This window comes from Callorhinus ursinus, unplaced genomic scaffold (assembly GCF_003265705.2).
Source record: "Callorhinus ursinus isolate GAN/ISIS: 27379988/994484 unplaced genomic scaffold, GSC_fseal_2.0 scaffold27, whole genome shotgun sequence".
Lineage (NCBI taxonomy): Eukaryota > Metazoa > Chordata > Mammalia > Carnivora > Otariidae > Callorhinus > Callorhinus ursinus.
The window spans coordinates 8,835,035-8,855,982 of NW_027397089.1; the positions used below are offsets into that span (position 1 = coordinate 8,835,035).

General features: G+C 36.8%; 1 protein-coding gene and 1 pseudogene across 15 annotated transcripts in view; both read left to right on the plus strand.

Annotated features, from left to right (window-relative positions):
• The window catches only part of LMNTD1 (lamin tail domain containing 1), a 490,983-nt gene that overhangs the window by 232,918 nt on the left and 237,117 nt on the right, over positions 1–20,948 (plus strand). The window lies entirely within an intron of this gene.
• On the plus strand, positions 11,252–16,097 carry LOC112830201 (protein kinase C-binding protein NELL1 pseudogene; annotated as a pseudogene).

Below are 20,948 nucleotides of genomic sequence, written 5' to 3' on the forward strand. Positions count from 1 at the left end.
GGGAGGAGGGTGGGGGGATGGGTTAGCCTGGTGATGTGTATTAAAGAGGGCACATTCTGCGTGGAGCACTGGGTGTTATGCACAAAGAATGAATCATGGAACACTACCTGAAGAACTAATGATGTCATGTATGGTGATTAACATAACAATAAAAAATTTAAAAAAAATCGTCCTGTCTTTGGGTGGTGAGAGCATCTTCAACTTAGTTCCTGAGTTCTTTTCAGGACGTACTAGAGCAAAGAGATGCTCCATGTTCATCTTGTATATTTCCTGTCCTAGATCTGGAATCTGCCATTTCTCCAAGGTTCCTTTTAATGAAAAATGGTATTTAGAATCTCCAGTCTATTGCAGAGAGGACCACTATTTCTAGATCTTTTCAGTAGTCAAAGCTATGAAAATAGTTGAGAAGTCTATACTAATATTTCCAAATCAAATTTTGGTTACAGGATTTTTACTTATTTGATTTATATTTGCCTTATTCCACTTTCACTGAAAACCTTGGTTCCTAAATGAAATAATATAATTATTTATTTTATCTTATGATAATTTCAGAAGGACAGTATGTTAATATTAATGATTATTGAGTAGAATTTTAATTATTTACAAGACTTTTTTTTTTTTTGCATTTACTTTGTCCTTAGACTATATCCTACCAAGGATATACAGAAAAATTACCATTTTAAAGTCACTTTGAAATAACTATTTTCTGGGTGGTTAAGCCAGAAAACTAAAAATTGGTTATTATTTTCCTTTAGTTTTCTAATCTTAGGGTGCAGTATATAAGTTTTATTATTTTAGGATTATGCAAAGTATTTGTTTCCAAAGTAAAATCTACAAAATATTTTGAAAGATCTAACTTTTATTTTAACCCTTTACCCAATTCCCATTCTCACCTAAAGATAACCATTGTTATTAGCTTTTGGTTTATCTTGACATTTTTTTAAAAAGGTAAATACGTGTGCATGTGTGTGTTTGTATATTGTCCCTGTATTTCTTAGCTATAAAATGGCATAGAAAACACATACTGTATACATTATTTTTCTCATTTAATGATATATCTTTGCAATCACAGCTGCATGGTACTCATTTCATTGGTATTACTTTAGGCTTATTCAAATAGTCCACAATTAATGGGCATTTGGGTTCTTCCTAGTCTTTTGCTATTGCAGAAATGCTGCAATAAATAGTCTTCACCAATTACAATTTATTTGACTAGTATTTTGATAAGGATTTAGATTATTTCAAATCTTTCCTTTTATAAACCAAAGTATGATAACCATTCTTCCACACACTACTTTGGTTATCTTACTTGATTGTAAGCTGCCCCCTTTTAAAATTATTTTATTTTTTATTTTTATTTTTTTATTATGTTCAGATAGCCACCATATAGTACATCATTAGTTTTTGATGTGGTGTTCAGTGATTCATTAGTTGTGTATAACACACAGTGCTCATCACAAGTGCCCTCCTTAATACCCATCACCCCGTTACCCCATCCCCCCACCCCCCTCCCCTCTGAAACCCTGTTTGTTTCCTGAAGTCCATAGTCTCTCATGGAAAGCTCCCTGAGAGTTTTTCATTTCATTTCATTTATTTTATTTTATTCCTGAAATATACATAACAGAAAGCTCCTCAATTTGAGGGCATTCTGGACTTATTGATTAAGCTATGCAGGTTTTGAAAAATACATCTGGAAAACACATATATCTTTTTGGAAAATATATATGCATCAGTGTGTTAGTTATCTTTAAGATTAAAAAAAATAAAGATACTTTTCTGCCAAATAGATTTTTATTTGTATTTTGTTTATAGTAAAGTTTCTCTAAACAGAAATTATTACCAAATAAATGCAGAATAAACTTGAAGGGAATAAGAGAAAGAGTAGTTCTAATTATTGAGCAACGGCCATACTCAAATTAGTCAAACAGCAAAAATTAATTGTGGATCACTAATCTAGGTGCTGGGAATAGTGCTAAATTAAACACATAGCATCCTGGTCTCAAGGAGCTGCTTTTCTAGTGGGAAGACATAAATTGGAAGACACAGATAATAAAGACATAGAGAAATACATAATATATTTTAAGAAACTGATAATGGTTAGAGGGAAATCCTTGGGAAGGAGAGGGGGTTAGGATTCAGAGCACAAGTGATGGTGCAGCCCCAGATAGGAATGTGGGTTGGTGGATTTGTGGATGGGAAAATATACATATAATATATATTATATATACACTGATGTGTATATGTTTTCCAAAAAGGTATTGATTGCATATTATCCCAGGGAAGAATGCCGTGAGAGTGGGCGATGAGAGGGTACTAGAAGGTGTAAAGTAATTGATTTGAAAAGTAGGAAAGTGAAGTTACTAGGTCAATACTGTGTTTGGTAACAAAAGCTGTTCTTCCAGCTCACTTTGCTAAAGGCAATTTGACTGCCTATGATCTGGCCAAGAGGGTTAAGAACATTATTTCCCCGCCCTCGTTAAAGTGATTAGAATAAGAACTGCACTGGACTGGTAGGCAATCGATAGATTGTAATGTCTAGCCTGTGGCATATCACCTTTGACATGGCACGCAATGGTTTTAAGCAGTTTCCTTTCTTAGGAATTTGTAATTAGGAAACTAATGAGAATGAGGCAATTAGCAGCCAGTGCAGAAGCTGAAAGAGCACAGTGAGAGATGCTATAAACCGAGTTGAAGCCCTGACAAGCTAAAGTTAGAAGAAAGCAAACAATATGCTTAAGCTGAACAAATATTTTAGAAAGATTAGAAAGGATATGCAGAGAGAGGAAAAGAAGGAAGGGAGGTGGAACAGAACCAGTATAGTTGCTTATCTCATGAAAACATTCCAGGCCCAATTCCAGTCACATGTTTCCTTAGAGGGAATCCACTTTGACTTGTACTAGGCTTAGTTGGTATAGAGGACAGCTGCCATCAAGGTGTACCCAGCACCTATTTTCTCTTTTTGCTAAGAACACACTGATTTTTCTCTAGGAAAACTATTCTTTCTCACTAAGGTCCATGAAGTTTGGATGCAGTTAGCCCATCTACTCATTCCTTATGTGGGCATATGACCCATGTTTGGTCAATTATCATTCCTTTAATCACAATAATTGGCTCATAGAAGGCCCTAGGACATAATAAAAGCCAATGAAATTCAATTTGGGAGGCATTTGTTGCAACTCTGAAAAGAGACCTTTGGCTGTGGTTGTTAAGAAGATAGGATAGTGGCTAATTTGCCACCATGTGAAGAGATCTAAAAACTGAAAGAAGAAAAAAAGCAGAGATGAGAGAAGGAAAAACAAGACTAAATTAAGAAGATGTCATATTAACCCCTGGATATATCCATGTCTGAAGCTGAAAAATGCAACTACACCAAGCATGGAAAGGATAGGTCTAATATCCTAATCCTAAACCACATATGCTTTTAGTTAGAAAAATACGAGTGACAAAGATAGAGATCCAGATTCAGAATACGAAGGGGAAAATTGGTATGAAACCGGTTGGGACCTTAACTTTGAACGTCTTCTTCTCATGGATTTTCTAGCATTTCAGATTTTTCATATCTTGTTATCACCTCCAAAATACTTCTGATTATTCTTTGCTCATTTTCCTCTTTGCTGGGGAGGAGATATAGAAGACCAAAGTTGTTCCTTGGTTTCTGAAGCTTACCTATTCCTATTAAGAAGTATTGTTTTAAAAATATTTTTTCTTTGTTTGTGGTGGGTTTTTTTTTGTTTTTTGTTTTGTTTTGTTTTGTTTTGTTTTTACTCTGCCTTCTTACCTGAAAGGAGATCTGAGTTCCAGATCTAATTATGCCTCTGATCAGCCCTGTGACCTTCAGTATCTCATCACTAGTACAACTTTATTATTTTCAAAAGAGAAGGCACCAGAGCTGACCTCTAAGGCAGGAAGATAAAAAAATCTGGTACTTGTGCTCCTATCTCCTCTACCCACTGCCTTAGCCTAGTCCATGAATCACTGAGCCCAGATTTAGATAATTCTCATGAGAAAGAAATCCTGTTTGCTGTATCTGCTTTGAGGTTTCTTGAAGCCCTGAATTCCGTGATACTTCCAAAGAAGAATTTGATGAAATTTAATATTTTATTTTTAACTTTATCTCCTACAAATTAACTTCTTTTCATCGATAACTGTCAGCAATCAGGAGAGAAATTTAATCTTAGAATTTTAAAGTTTTGTTTAAAAGCTTAATATCAGCAGGGCGCCTGGGTGGCTCAGTCATTAAGCGTCTGCCTTTGGCTCAGGTCATGATCCCAGGGTCCTGGGATCGAGCCCCTCATCAGGCTCCCTGCTCAGCAGGAAGCCTGCTTCTCCCTCTCCCACTCCCCCCTGCTGTGTTCCCTCTCTCGCTGTGCTCTCTCTGTCAAATAAATAAATAAAATCTTAAAAAAACTAAAAAATACAAAAATAAAAGCTTAATATCAGAGTATAGGTTGTATAAATGAACTCTGACAGAGTCTACCATTAAGTATACTAAAATAAAGAAATTGTGCCATTACAGTCAATAGTTTGTCAAAAATACTTTTTTTTTTTTAAAGATTTTATTTATCTGACAGAGAGAGAGAGAGTGTGTGAGAGCAGGAACACAAGCAGGGGGAGTGGGAGAGGGAGAAGCAGGCTTCCCGCCGAGCAGGGAGTCTGATGCGGGGCTCAATCCCAGGACCCTGGGATCATGACCTGAGTTGAAGGCAGATGCTTAACAACTGAGCCACCCAGGCACCCAAAAATACTTTTCTTAAGAGGCTGAAGATTTGGAACATGGGCTAGAGTGACTGCATCAGCCTTTCATAGTCATCCAGGCTTAAGATGTGCACTCATCTATGGCTGCTCTTAACATCGAATCAGTGACATTTGGCTACATTTGTTCCTGCATGAACATTTGCATTGATACCAGGCTGGTCCAGTTCTTTATTATTTTGTGCCTAGAGCATTGCAATAGGTTATAATTTGTCTTTTGGACACATTATTTTTTCACCTGCTTCATCATAGACACATGCTCCTATTAGCCTTGCTAAGAGAATAGATTGTCATAGCATCTCCCTGCTTAAAGCCTGCATTCCATGTCTCAGCTCCACAAACCATGGTTTGGTCCATATTATGTTTTCTCACTCCTCTATGTGAGCTTGCTGCTTAGCTTAATAAATTATGCCGTCAACTAGTATTTTTAGGGAGTAGCAAGATCTATGCTATGGCTGAATATACAACTATGAATAAGGCATTGCCCCTGTCATCCCAGAGCTAATATTCTATTGGGGTAGCCAGACAAGTAAATAGGAGATAAAATACATTAGAGTGAACTCTACTATAGGGGAAAACATAGAGAATTATGGGTCCCCAAAGCAGTGGCAAGTCATCCAGTCCTAGAGCCCCAACAAGTCTTGCTTGAAAAGATGGCATCTCAACTGAGTCCTATAAGACAAGTAGACAACTCTGGTCATTGGCCCTACATATGAGAAACACCCTTCAAGGCCCAGCTCAGACCTCAGACTATAAAATGTTTCCTTACCACCTGGTCAGTACCATTGGTCTCCTCTCCCCACTCTGAGCTTCGATAGCATTCACTCATTTATTCATTCAAACAGCAAGTACTTATTGTGTTGTATTATGTACCAAAAGCTGTCTAGGCCCTGAGATACAGCAGTGAACAATTAAGTACTTGCCCTTGGGAACCAACATTGAATTGAAGTGAGGCAGTCAAGCAAAGAAATAAATATATAATATATCAGATGTGATAGCTTCTGTGAAGAAAAATAAAACAGGGTAAGAAAGAGATAATGGGGGATCTTATTTTATATAGGGTGAGGTCCCCCCTGCTAAAGTGACATTTGAGCAGAGAGATGCATAAAGTGTGGAGCACTGAGGGAAGAAGTTTGCAGACTGAAGGAACATCAAGTGCAAAGGTCATGCAACCAGGAGTGGGTTTGGAGTTGTAGGAACAGCACTGGGTTGGTATTGAACATTTGACTTCTCATTGGATATTGCCTCCATTCATTATTGCCCTTTCACATGAGTCTGAGCTGTTTCTCTCAAACATGTTTTCAGTGTACAGAGGCTAAGCACTCTAACTTCACCTTCTTTATAATGTTGCTGCTCTTCTTCCTACTCCCAAATCCCCTGCATCCATCCGGTGTCTTCATGAGGCTATCAGAAAGTGTTCACTGACTAAATGTGAACTGGGATTTATTCATGTTCTTGATGTATTATATATGTTATAAGGCACTCATACTTTTCTTACCTGGCTGATATTAAAAGAGAACACTCCATAGCCACTGAAAGGAAAGGGTAGGTAGTGAGGAGGAGGGTGCAGAAACAGAGAAAATATCCTCAGAGTACAAATTTCAGGAGCCTGTGAGTCTGCTTCAAGGACAAGAACTAGAATACTTGTGGCAAGCAACACTTGTTTTTCTGCAGATTTTAATGTAGAAGGGGTGGAGTGGGAACCAGAATTAGACGGACAACTCCAAAAAATCAATTTAGTGAATTGTAGTGTGTGAGCTGATTAAGTATTGATCAGTGACCCAGCTCAGGTCTGAAACAGCCTTAGAACCACCTTCTGAATAAGCCATAAAGCAAAAGAATTGTTCACTGATTTAACTGGTAATCTTATTGGGTAAGCTGTGAAGTCCTTGGGAATAGGAAGTTAAGAAAGTTTGAAAATTCACTTAAATGTTTGTCTTTTTAAAAATCGATGCTCCAAACATCACTAAGGCAAACAAGATTAATTAAGGAACAGATCTTGAAAACTCTGGATTCTTTCTTATTTGAGACTCAGCAAGTACCTGATCCAGCTTTCATTAGGTATTTTAGGATATATTTAGAATGTAAATTCTTTAGGTGCTGAGTTTGAATAGATCTCATGTTGTAGAGTAGCAGTGCAGTCTCTGGACCCCTGGGGATCCTGTGACATCAAAACTATTTTCATAATGATGGCAAGATGTTATTTTCTATTTATTATGTCCTGGTGGTAGGGAAATCTGCTGGTATCTTTGCAGGAGTCAAGTAGACAGCATCAGACATTGTGTTCTTTGTTGCCATGTATTCACTGTTAAAAAAAAAAAAAAGATGTCTTACTTAAGAATGTCCTTGAGAAAGCAGTGAAAATTTATGAAATTTCAGCTCTTGACTACATATCTTTTAAATATTCTGTACACATTAAGTATTTCTTCTGCATACCAAAGTACAATAGTTGTTTCTAGGGAAAGCCATTGCTTGAGTTGCAGGCTGAGTAACATTTTTCCTTAAAAGAATGTCTACAAACTATCAATTTATCAAAAATGAATGACATGGGGGGGCCTGGGTGGCTCAGTCAGTTAAGCATCTGCCTTTCGCTCAGGACATGATCTCAGGGTCCTGGAATGGAGTTCCGCTTCAGGCTCCCTGCTCAGTGGGGAGTCTGCTTCACCCTCTGCCTCTGCCCCCCCATCCTACCCCGTACCCCTCCCCCCATCTGGCTCTCTCTCTCTCTCAAATAAATAAATAAAATCTTTTAAAAAAAATGAAATGGGTATGTCACTTTAAGGAAAATAATTGTAATTAAGTGCTAATGATAACATCTAAGCTTTCAAATGAAAATTCAAATTTTGTAAAAATTTGTATCTACCACTGTGAGCTTGAAGCTTCCCCAAATTTAAAAGGGACTTTTAGGATAAGATTTGCATTTATTACGTAGATATTAACAAATGTGATATTTTGATATTGCTTAATGAAATGTGTCAACATTTGGAAGATCTGCATAACTCAGTGAACCTGTAATTTTTAAATGATCAATGCATGTTGTTACAAAGCATGCATGTGTAAAAGATCCATTCAAAATATAACATACACCAGTGAATTTTAATGTAACACAGTACAAAAAGTTCATTGATATGGTTTCTGATTCCACATTGCAATAACCATTAATAACTTGTCAAGTTTTGGTGTCGTATCAAAAAATAAGATCCACAATTATCTGAAAGGCCATTAAAATATTCTTTCTTTTTCTAACATCTGTGTGAGGCCAGATTTTCTTTATATACTTCAACCAAAGCAAATCAAGGCAAAAATAGAATGCAGAATCAGATATGTGGATCCAACTATCTTTAGTTAATCCAAATATCAAAGATATTTGCAAAATGTGTAAAAATTACTCCCTTCTTGCTAGATTTTTCTGTCTTGGAAAATATAATTATTTTTCATTAAAATATGTTATTTATATTAACATGTAATGAGATTGTCCCTGTTATTTTTAAATTAATATGTATTTAAATATTCCCAGACTTCATTTCTAATATGATAAGTATCCATAGACATAAATTGATACAGACATATCTCTTTAGGCTGTAAACTCTTCAGAGTCCTTAATTTATATAGTATAAAATATGCTGAGCCAAAAATGTGGAAGAACTGCTACTATCAAAGGTTAATAATTTTTATATAATAAAATAATCTAATGAGCATCAGCAACACAGAAAACAGTCTGTCTCTTGTTGGCATGAATGTATACATAGATAAGAGGACTTTATACATGCATGGATAAATAGATAAATGCTTTCTCCTCACCTCAGACCTTGGGGGCAGGGAACTGAGTTAATCACAAATCTCAGTCTGTGATTAATGGTCCCTGTAAAGTTCTGCTCCTGTTTTATTTAAACTCTTCTAATGTGTTTGCTATGTATCCATTTTTGGGTTTGTGTATGTACTTGTAAAACACATATTATGGTTTTATATTGCATATATTTTTAAATTTACATAAATGATACTGTGATATATAGAGAGATTTATATCTATATAATTTCTTTCTTTTTTTCATCTTAGTTTTATATTTTAAAGATTCAGCCTTGCTATTGCATGCTAATAAGAAAAGCCAGACAGACAAATCATCTGACTTATGTATATTTTTCTCATCACACACAGCTAGAGATTTTATGGCGGCATTTGAAAATTTTACCCTTTACATGACAAACGTGAAAAATCACCTCTAAGCTATAAAATTCATACAACCAAGTACAAAATGACTTTACCATTTGCTCTCAAAGTCCATGCCATTTAACAGCTTTTGTTGATGGTCTATGTGGGCCTTGTGCTTGTTCATACCATCAGGGTTCCTTATAAACATGAGATGGACTGCAGAACTTCATTTTGTCTCCCCAGCTGTATGATCTTAGGCAAATTACTTAACCTCTCTTTCAGTGTCACCTGTAAAGTGGGGTTAATAATAGTACCTGCTTTATGGTGTTGATGTATGAGTTAAATGAATTAATACTTGTGAAGTGTTGAGAATGATACCTGGAACATAGGAAGCATTATATAGGTATTTGTGAAGTGAAATGAAATGAATGAAAAGAATATGCCATCTGAGAGCATCTAACTTGTTCCTATGAATCATAATCTGCTTTTCCCATTAGGGCATTTCTCCCCTTTATCTTTCTGAGGAAAGTGTTTTGGTAATAAAACATCTCTGAATGGTTATAGATAGAGTTAGGAGGATCTTACTCTGCTATTTTATAGGCATTCAGTTTTCATACCTTGTAAAAACCCCAAGAATGACATCATATCCTTTAAAACTTTATATAAAAGTTCTAAGTAATGATTAGATTCTCAGAATAAGAATCAGGAGCAGAGATTCATTGATCAAAAAGATTCATGTGTTTTTAGAATAAGAAAATAAAAGGACTGTACATTTCTCCTCAAATATAGTAAGTTGCCAAGCTCTTTAGGGACCACAGAGTTATCCTCTTTCTCCCCATCAAGACTTCTCTGGCTTCATCGTTCTCTCCTGGCCATAGAAAACAGAATTCCCAGGACCAGGAGCTGTGAAGTCAGAGCGACTACAACGGCCTTCAGGTGCTTCCTATGACCAAGTCATTCCTGGCATGAGACATTACATTTTTCATTGCTTTTATCCTTATCACTGATGATGATGTCATTTTGGAAACACTAACAGAATATCAGAAAAAGATGAGCATTTTTAATGGGATCTGAAGAAATCTTTCAAATGAAAGACCAGCAATGGGATGAATTTCTTAATTTGAAAAGCAGACTAAATTTAATTGTTAAAGACTGTTTTCCATTATAGGCCATTGCTAACTTTTTTTTCCAAGAGTGCTTGCAATCCCTCACTTTTCAGATCGGGTGCCCTGGAATAAAGCCAGATTAACTCTGAGCTGTGAATTTTACAAACGCTCTTGTTTAACCTATAATCGATTTAAATAGAGCCATTCTACAAAATGCAAACATAGTAATTGGTGCAATTTTATTTTTTTTGCGTGAAACAGCATACAAGAATATGCTGGCTTTGACTTTCTGGATCTTTGCACAGCCAGAAGTCTGGCAGAATAATCAACTGAAGTTCAAATTAGAGCCCCAGATGGAAACACAAACAGGGGCCACCACTGTGCCTTTTTCATGCTTCGAAGCTCAGTTCTGGACAGAAATGTGTTTCTAGTTAAAATGTAATCATTTCCAATTCCTTCTGATCACTGGATCATACTGGAAAGAAAAAGCCTGAGGACTACAATTGCTTTTAATTACCACTGAATGTTGACTGAAATTTTCATTTCCTTTCCATACAGTAGTATTTTTATAGAACAAACAAGAATAAAATAAAGATATGGCCTCTTTATACTTGAAGTGTATTTTGAGAAAGATCTTTATTAACATTACCCTCTTTGAATTAGAATTTCTTTGTCAGGATTGGATTTTCCCAACTTTCCTTTACCATAGATTGCCGAAAAAGCCAAGTCAGTTTAATATTCTTGAATGGTCAGGTTTAAAATTTAAATGGTTTTTTGTTTTTGTTTTTTTAATTCAACAAGACTCAAGAGAGTTCATACGCTTCTCTGATTAAAGAATTTAAAACTGTAAGATACTTTGGACAAGGTTTTCTTCCAACCCCACTATGCTTCTACCTCCTCACACCATTTTAAGAATGGTGTATACCAAGATTACTGAAAGAGACAAGGTAAAAAACAAATGAATCAAAAAGCCAAAAATAACCTCTCTCACAATAAAGCTTTATGGAATATTCAATATTTGAAATTTTACATTAGTTTTGAGCTTCATATATTATTGAAATGCTATAAATAACTATTCTTCTTTTTAGCTGGGACCTAAGACATGTATTCTAAAACCCACCTAATAATTTTGGATGAATAGTGGTACCCAAATTCTGTTTAAAATAGGAATGAATGGCAAATAGAAAGATGCTACATGGCCTCATGTGATTTGTTCTGCAGTGTTTCAATTCTGAACAACCTACATGGCGAAGTAAATGTACTTTTGATGCCTTTATTATTGTTTCAAGGTTTCTATCACAGATTAAAGAAAAATGTCTTAGGAAATTGATTCTACTGTAGAAATATATGATCTCTAAAATGAATCCCATATTTGGGTTTCCCAAGGAGACACTGGAAATAAAGAGAGGAAATTTATATGTATATCTAGTAAGATTTCATAAAGCAGTATGTTTAATCAATCCACAAAATGTTACTAATAGCATAAGCTGTGGAGTCAGAGATAGCTGTGGAGTCAGAGATACCAGCATAAGCTGTGGAGTCAGAGTCTTACCAGAGTAAGACGGTTCAAATCCATCTTACTAATTCTGTGACGTTGGGCAAATAATTCAACCTCTCTGTTGTTAAATTTTCTTGCCTGATAAGTGGCTAATTCTAACCCCTCCCTCAAGAGTTCTGGAGAGAACTAAATCAGATAAAATGAAGTGTTTGGCATAATAACAGAAACATAGTTCTGAATAACAATTACGGTTGTTATGCTTAAGTATATGGCAATACACAAAAAAAGAATAAACTACTGGCCCTGCCTTCGGAAATACTATTTTCTCACTGAGGTTTTGATACACATATGTGAAAAGTTGTATCTATCGCAAATCAGAATATGATTCAATGAATCTAATAAAAGCTTTAGTACTCTCGAGAGGAAGAAATTGCTCTGGAATACAGTTGTCTGATAAGGCTTAATGGGAGAGAGAGGATTTGAGCTGGACTGTAAATGAAATGTAAGATTCAGATATTGAGAAAGGAGGTGTGGTTTATTTCAAATATGAGCAATGGAGAGAAAATGGTCATTTACATGAGAGTTTGTGGAATATCTCTAGACCAGTGAATATGTGCATTTGGCTAGAGTGGAAGGTCATTCTTGTCAGAGAGAGTGTGAGAAAATGTGGAAAGTAGATTATGGATGTCTTTAAAGGCCCTGGGGTTTTTTGAGTAGGGGAATGGGATGATAACAGTTGAGGAAGATGTATTTGGTTGCTTCTTGTTAGATAAGCTGAAGGAAGGATCAGGTGGAGGAAGGACGATGAATCAAGAGATAATTTATGGGCAGAACAGGATGGAGGTTCATGAAATTGGAAAGAGAAGATAATGATAATACGAAATTAGAGAATGTAGTTTACAACCATCACCTAGTTTAATCCTCTTAACAACCCTGAAGAATACAGCCAGACAGTGAAAATGATACAAGTTGAAGTCTGGTTTTCTGAGTCTAGAACTTAAGCACTTAACCATTGTGCCATAGTGCCTGCTCTGTATGAGAACATTGGTGCCTAGAAGTTCATGCATTATTTCCCTCACAAATACAGTTTCTTTTTAGATCAAATCCTAGCTTAATCAATACTGTAGAAATAAAGAAGATCAACCAAATGAAAAAAACAAAGTTGGGAAAGCTTCAGAGTGGACAAAAGGAAAGCTTTCAGGTGTGTCCTCATTGGAGGTTGTTGGCATGGAGAAATTGAAGGCAGGCTAACTAGAAGTAGGGCATCTTGTGTGATTGGTTAGGGGTCTGTACTTGACTTCCTCTGCTTGGTCCTAAGTCGGAAGTGAGGACAAAAAGCAGGGAAGCTGTCAGTTACTAATCAAGTCCTGGCCATTTTGGGCTGATTGTTACAGAAGTTATTGTTTAGCTTCCTGGATTGTTACTAGAGATAGCAATCTGGCTTCCTGTAAGTCTGATTTAAAGTTGGCTGGCTTCCTAGGTTGTTTACTGTACATAGAGGGGTTGGTTTCTGGGCAGGTTGCTATAGGTTGTGAGTCAAAGTTCTATTTTTATATATGGTCTATCCATTTTCCATTTGTATATTCAGTCTCTCAGTATCTTTGTAGGGCTTAGTTGCCTTTGAACTCCCTAAGTCCTTTCTGATTCTGGTGAAAGAAACATTATTCAAGATATAAATGCTAGAAATCTAATTGAAAACTTATTTGGGAGTACAAAATTAAAATTGAGTATCTGAGGCTTATAGGCATACAGTATTTTATCACAGAGCCAACAATGTGCCTAATCTACATGTGCCTGGTTGTATATTTCAACTCAGCTTCATGCCTACCCTCTTTCTAAATTCTCCCTTCCATTTAGAGGAGGATCCTGGGAACTACATTTGCCAGAATCCCTAGCCAGCAGGTTTTAGGTAGGATTCTCCAATGAGAAGTTTTTCCTTGAAATACAAAATGGAAAAAAAAATTCTATCATTCCTCAGTGGCAGCCATGGGCAGGCAGATAAGGATTGGGAGATGGTCACTGTGAAGTTCTGCCAGTAGCTTCCACACATCCTCCTTTCTGAGAAACACTCACTTTGGTGAAGCAGCTAAGGTCAATGGAGGTGGCTTTTCCAATATCCTTGTACTTCTAGATTTCCTGAAAATTTGCAGGGGCTTCCCTGACTTTTGCTCTCCTAGCCCTTCAGATGGTTTGGTAAGTCTTTAATTCCCAGGGTTAAACCCCATTTTGTTCAAAATACCTACAGTGATTTTTGTTCTTCTGACTGACCCTGAGAAATGATCAGGTGTTCTGCCAAAAATAGGGGAGTACACATTCTCTGAAAATGTTCTGGATGAAACTGGAAACTACTGTTAAAATAGTAAAGACAAGATAGAGGCACAGCATAATATAGAAGCAGAGAGAGAGTCTAAGATGCTACACTGCTGACTTTGAAGATATAGGAAAGGGACAAGAACTGAAGAAACCTGGAGAAGGCAAGATATACAAAGAGAGATCAATGAAGTCCCTCATGTGAGTAAGAAATTAATTCAGCTGTTCTGGAATAAGAGCTGTTCTTCTTAGAAGAAATTAATTCAGCTGTTCTGTAATAAGAGCTGTTCTTCTTGGCCACTGTATAGCGGAAAAACACTGACTTTAGGAATGATACTGTCCATTTGAGAACTGAAACACAGCTACTTTGAACTGGAGAGCCATGGTCTGAGGGATGAGATCCAATACCACTATGTACAAAATGGGAAGCCCAGAACTGAAGCACTTCCATACTGGATGGTAAGTGGACAATGGCACAAGGTCACATTGGTCAGCAAAACCAAAACATGTCTTATTCCAAAGAATCATCCAAGATGGGAATATCATCTTTCTGCCAAATGCTACATAACATAGTGTCTGAACCTGAATCACACTTGTCCAACTTGCAGTGATTTCCTAAGCTTGGTGCAAGGAGTAATGGACTTTCAGGAACTTTTGGCCAAGATGCTTACAAAACTAAATTATGCAGTCACAAGACTTAGTCAACCGGAAAATTGTCATTGCAAGATCTGCCAGGTGAGTAGGTTTTTCTGTAGAGACCAAGTCTCCTGGGTTGATGATGATCACTGCAGGAACTGAACATGCCAAATGGTGCTGTGGAGTGTCAAAGGACGTCCTATCTCCCTCTCAGTTGCTCACCAGACACCCTCCCCATGCACATTGCCAGCCAGTGCTGTAAAGTCTGCTGACCAAAACGTGTCTATACAGGAAAAGTCCTTGCAGAAGGCCAGTGGATTTTAACTGAGAGCTGTGGGGAATGCTGAGATGGAGTTTTAGTATAAATTACAGAATCATGCCCTCCTTTAACTGCTCAGAAAAGGATCACATGCAGTAGAGGTTATAACTTTTGTGCAGACAGCGCTAAATGTGGTGAAAACTTACAGTGCAAAAACTAGAATACAAAAGCTACTTTTGAGTGCAAGAACAGTTACATCTGTGTCCAGAGAGACTCTGCCTGCCATGAAAATATTGATGAGTGTGCAGCTAAAATGCATTACTGTCACGCCAATACTCTGTGTGTCATCTTGCCTGGGTTACATCACTGTGACTATGTCCCAGGACACATCCATATGGATGACTTCTCCTGTACAAAATAGGATGAATGTGGCCGCAGGCAGCACACCTATGATGAGCACGCCACCTGTACCAACACTGTCCAGAGACACAGCTGCACCTACAAACTGGGCTAAGTGGGGAATGGGACTGTCTATGGAGTATTCTGCCAAGAGGGCAGCAGATATGGAATATTGTGGCTCCTAACAAATGCATTTGTCCTCTGGATTCAAAGGAAGCCACTGTGAAAAAGATACTGATGAATGTACAGGGGGAGGCGTTGAGTGCCACAACCATTCCTGCTGGGTTAACCTGCCAGGGTGGTACCACTGTGAGTGCAGAAGCAGTTTTTAGGATGATGGAGTCTCTATTGACAGTGATGAATGTGCCTTAAGAACTCATACCTTTGGAGTGATTCTGCCTCCATTAACCTGGCAAGGGGATTCCACTGCCTCTGTCTTTCTGGGCCCTCCTGCTCTGGTGACTGCCCCCATGGAGAACTGCAGTGCAATAGGCAGGTGTGGACCTTGAAAGAAAACATGTGTTCTGTCTGTTCCTGCAAGGACCAAAAGATTTTCTGCCAATAGACAGCTTGTGATTGCTGGAATCCAAATGTTGACCTTTTCTGTTGCCCAAAGTGTGAACCAGGGCCACCAGTCAATATTTAGATCAAAATGGACACAAGCTCTATCAAAGTGGAGACAACTGGACTCACAGCTGCCAGCAGTGCCAGTGTCTGGAAGGAGAGGTAGATTACTGGTCACTTGTTCCAATTTGAGCTGTGAGTACACAGCCATCTTGGAAAGGCGTTATTGTTCCCACTGTGTCAGTGACCCCTGCCTAGCTGATAACATTGCCTATGACATCAGAAAATCTTGCCTGGAGAGCTGTGGCATTTCAAGGCTTAGCAGCTCAGTATGAACATGACTGGATCTCCTTGTACAACCTGCAAATGCAAGAATGGGAACGTCCGCTGTTCTGTGGATTTAGAGTGTTTTCATAATAATTGAAGTATTTAAAATGGATTCATTATCACGGGAGAAAAATGGACAAAATGACCATCCAGTATAATAAAGAACAGGAGTTGGTGTTTTTTTACCACAGACAGTTATCAAAGTCTGCATCTGAGAAGGTGTTTGGGGAATGCATTTTGGACCTACAGCTTTGTTCATTCATGCTATGTAGTCTAGATGACCTACAGTGCAGTGCATTCAAGTCTTTGGTTGTTAGAAGTTTCCCATGTTGTAAATCATATTTCCCTTATCAGATCATTTGCAAATACATTTAAATGATCTCAGGGTAATGTTGATGTTATTTTTGGTTTATTTTGTGTACTAACCTTTTATTTATTTTTTCTGGACTTTTGGATCAAATTCTACAAGTAAAGCTGCCTATTGTGATTTTTGTCACCCCAAACAAACAGACAAAAAAACCCCCCAAAACAGTAAAAACAATTGCTAGAAAAAGAGTAAATGTTTTAGTTCTCATATATTAGACTTAACTTCCTTTTTTTTTAAGATTTATTTATCTGAGAGAGAGAGAGATAGCAGTGGGGAGGGGCAGAGGGAGACGGAGAGAGAATCTGAGAATCTCAAGCAGACTCCCCAAGCAGGAGCCTGACGTGGGGCTTGATCCCACAACCCTGAGATCATGACCTGCACCAAAGTCAAGAGTCAGACACTTAAGCGACTGAGCCACCTAGGCACCCCTAGACTTAACTTCTTAATATGAGTATCATTTCTTATTTTTCTTTATCTTCCCAGTGTTTGGCACAAAGCTTTGCACAAATCAATCATTCAATAATATCTGTTAAATCAAGCTGAATTAACTATACAGATGAAAAAGAAACAGGAATTTTGAAACAGACCAAGTCAGAAAAGCAGTTGATCAAAAAATGAAAGTAAATATAAAGAAAATAATAAAATCGTAGGTGACAGTGAAAATACATATCCTACTAAGGCCTCCTCTACAAAGAGGAAATTTAAGATCAAAACATTAATTTGGATCAGTCTTCAAATTATCCTATGGTTTATTTCTGGTTCTATTTTACTTTTTAATGCCTTTCCCCACATTCCTTCATTTCTGTTGCTATTAACTCCTTCCAAACTAATCTCAGATCTCTTCACTTTCTGCCATCTCTGTTGTTACTAGCCTAACCCAAGCAATGCTTACATCACTGGGACTTCTGTAGTAATCTCTCAACTGAGATTTCTGCTCCCATTTCAGTGCCCCCAGTTCATTCTCTAAACCTGCCCTGTCCAGGACAGTAGCCACCAGCCACGTGTGGCTACTGAGCACTGGAAATGCTGCAGGTTTGAATTGAGATGTGCTGTAAATTTAAAATACAAGGGAAAAAATATACACACTGAATTTCAAAGACTTAGTATGGAAAAAAATGTAAGATGTCAATAAACTTTTACATTGATATGATAATGATCTAATGGTTTGGATATGTTCGGTTAAATAAAATCTATCAGTAAAAATAATATGATAGATTTTTTTTTTACTCTTAAAAATGTGACTAACAGGAAATTTAAATGTTCTGTGTGGCTTGCAATATATTTCTGTTGGACAGCCCTGCTCTAGACTGTGATCAGTGATCTTTTCAAAACAAAAATGTGTTCATGTCATTACCTCACTTTAAACCTTGCACATAGGATAAAAACCAAGATTTTAATGTTGCCCTCAAGCACCTGACTAATCTGGCCCCTGCCTACCTCTCCAGCCCCACATCATCCTCCTCAACCCTGATAGCTTCATCCTTCTTGCAGTTACACTCTTCTCTTCTTAGCTGCATTCTTCTCACATGTCATTTCCTACCTGAAATGCTTTTCTCACTCTTCATGTGTCCAGTTCCCACTCATCCATTAGGTCTCAGCTGAAATGTTACTATGTTACTACCTGAGGGAGGCATTACCTGACAGCTTGTAATCTTACCATGAGCTGTCATAACAAAATGAGATAGGTGGCTGGGTGGTTTAAACAACAGAAATTTGTTTTCCCACAGTTCTGTAGGCTGGAAGTCTGAGATCAGAGTGCTAACTTGGTTAGGTTCTAGTGAAGGCTCTCTTCCAGGCCAGAGGTGGCCACCTTTTTCATGTGTCCTCACATGACAAGGAAAAAGAGACAGAAACTGTTATCTCTTCTTATAAGGGCACTATTCCTATCATGAAGGCCTCGTCTAAACTTAATTATCTTGCAAAGACCCCATCTCCAAATACTATCACATTAGGGGCTAGGGATTCAATATATGAATTTTGTGGGGCAGATGCAATTCGGTCCAATAGCATTCCCCAACCTATATTAGATCCCCTTTTATTTTATCTTATAGCAATATGTTTTGTCCTGTGTAATACTTATCACAATTTGTAATTATATATTTATTACTTTGACAGGGATAGCGTTGCAGAGTTCTTATTCAGTAAATGGTTATGTCAACATTTTTCTTGGGCTTATGTACTTTCAGAGATAGAAGGAACCTGAGATGTCATCTAGACGAACGTCTTTGTTTTAGATATGAGGAGACTGATATGGTTTTACCTTTATTTAAAAAGAGGGGGTTCTCTTTCTGTGATTTATATCTTATAGAGTTAGTAATCTTTAGACTGAGAAGCTGTATGATAGTACAATTTATCAGACTATGACAAAGTGTGACAGGTGAGATAAGGAGGTCCTGCACACTTGTGTCAGGAATGCACATGCTTGCCTCATATCTTGGGATTATTTAACATGGACTCACTCTGTAATGCTGTGTGTGAGAGAGAGTGGGACAGGATAAGCCTTTAAATTTCAAAGAAGCCTGATCTATCTTTGCTAGTTCCAAGTAATGCAAGTTGTTTTTTTTTTTTTCAAATAATTCAAATTTATGAAAAGAGTGAAGTCAGTTGTAGTTGTTATCTCTCAGCTTTGTCTGTCTGATGAAGTCTTCATTTAGCGTTGATTTTTGAAAGATATTTTCCCTGGGTATAGAATTCTAGGTTGATAGTACTTGAAAGATATTTCCAATTGTTTTTTGTCTTTCTTGTCTTTGCTCCTCAGTATGTAACATGTCTGCTTTTCTTTAGCTACTTTTAAGATTGTCTCTTTATTGCAATACTTGATTACAATGTGACTTTCATGGTTTTCTTTATATTTATTCTGCTTTGGGTTTGTTGAGATTCTTGGATCTTTGGGTTAATAATTTTTATCAAATTGAAAAATGCTTAGCCATTCTTTATTCAATATTTTTCTGTCCTTCTATCTTCTCTCCTCTATCTAATTACATACACATTAAACTACTTTATACTGTCCCACAGGTAATTTTTTTCAATCTTTTTTTGGTCTCAATGCTTAAGTTTGCATAGTTTCCTTTGCTATATCTTGAAGTCAATTAATTTTTTTCTTTAATAGTGTCTAAGCTATTGCTAAGCCTCTCCAGTGTAGTTTTACATCTCAGATCATGTGCTTTTTTTTTTAATCTCTAGGAGTTCTTTATACGCTTTTCTTATATCTTTGGCTTTTCTCTTTATGATGATTATGTTTTACTCTACCATTTTAAACATATGGGTCATAGTTACACTAGCCATTTTTATATCCTTGTCTGTTGGTTTCATTATCTCATCCATTTCTGTGTCTGTTTCACTTAGTTATGGGTCATATTTTCTGCTTATTTTCATATCTAGTATTTTTTAATTGAGGTATAATTGACATATTATATTATTTTCAGTTGTACAATATAATAATTTGATATCTGTGTACATTGCAAAATGATCACCACAATAGGTCTAGTTAACATCTGTCACCTTACATAGTTACAAAACTTTTTTTTCTTATGATGATAATTTTTGAAATCTACTCTCTGAGCAACTTCCAAATATGCAATACAGTATTATTAACTATAGATACTATGCTGTACATTACATCTCCATGACTTACTTATTTTGTATTTGGAAGTTCTTACCTTTTGAACCCCCTTAACTCATTTCTCCCGTCCACCCCCTATCTTCAGTAGCCACCACTCTGTTCTCCATGTCTATGAACTTGTTTTTTTTTCCAAATTTCACATGCATGTGAGATCGTATGGTATTTGTCTTTCTCTCTGACTTATTTCATTTAGCATAATACCCTTAAGATCCATCCATGCTGTCATAAATGACAAGATTTCCTTCTTTTTATGGCTGAATAGTATTCCATTTATACTACATTTTCTTTTTTCATTCATCCACCAATGGACACTTAGGTTGTTTCCATATCTTGGTTATTGTAAATAATGCTGCAGTGAACATGGGGATGCATATATCTTTTTGAGGTTGCATTTTATTTCATTTTTATTTTATTGCATATTTCTTCAAATAAATATCAAAAAGTGGAATTGCTGGATCATATGGTATTTCTATTTTTAATATTTTGAGGAACCTCCCTACTGTTTTCCATAATGATTGCACCAGTTTACATTCCCACCAGCAGTGTACAAGGGCTCCCTTTTTTGCATATCCTTACCAACATTAGTTATTTCTTATCTCTTTGATGATAGCTATCCTAATAGGTGTGAGGTGATATCTCACTGTGGTTTTGATTTGCATTTCCCTGATGACTAGTGATGTTGAGCATCTTTTCATGCACCTGTTCAGCATCTGTATATCTTCTTTGGAAAAAATGTCTGTTTAGATCTTCTGCCCATTTCTTAAGTGGATTTTTTGTTTTTTTGGGGTGCTAAGTTGTATGATTCTTTATCATACCTGGTCTTTGGAATTGGATGCCAAACATTGCTAATTTTGCATTATTGGTACTGGGTTTTGTTGTCGTCCTTTAAATAGCATTTGATTTTCTTCTGCATGCCATAAACATACTTAGAATAAGTAGTTAGAGAATTTCTCTTTTAA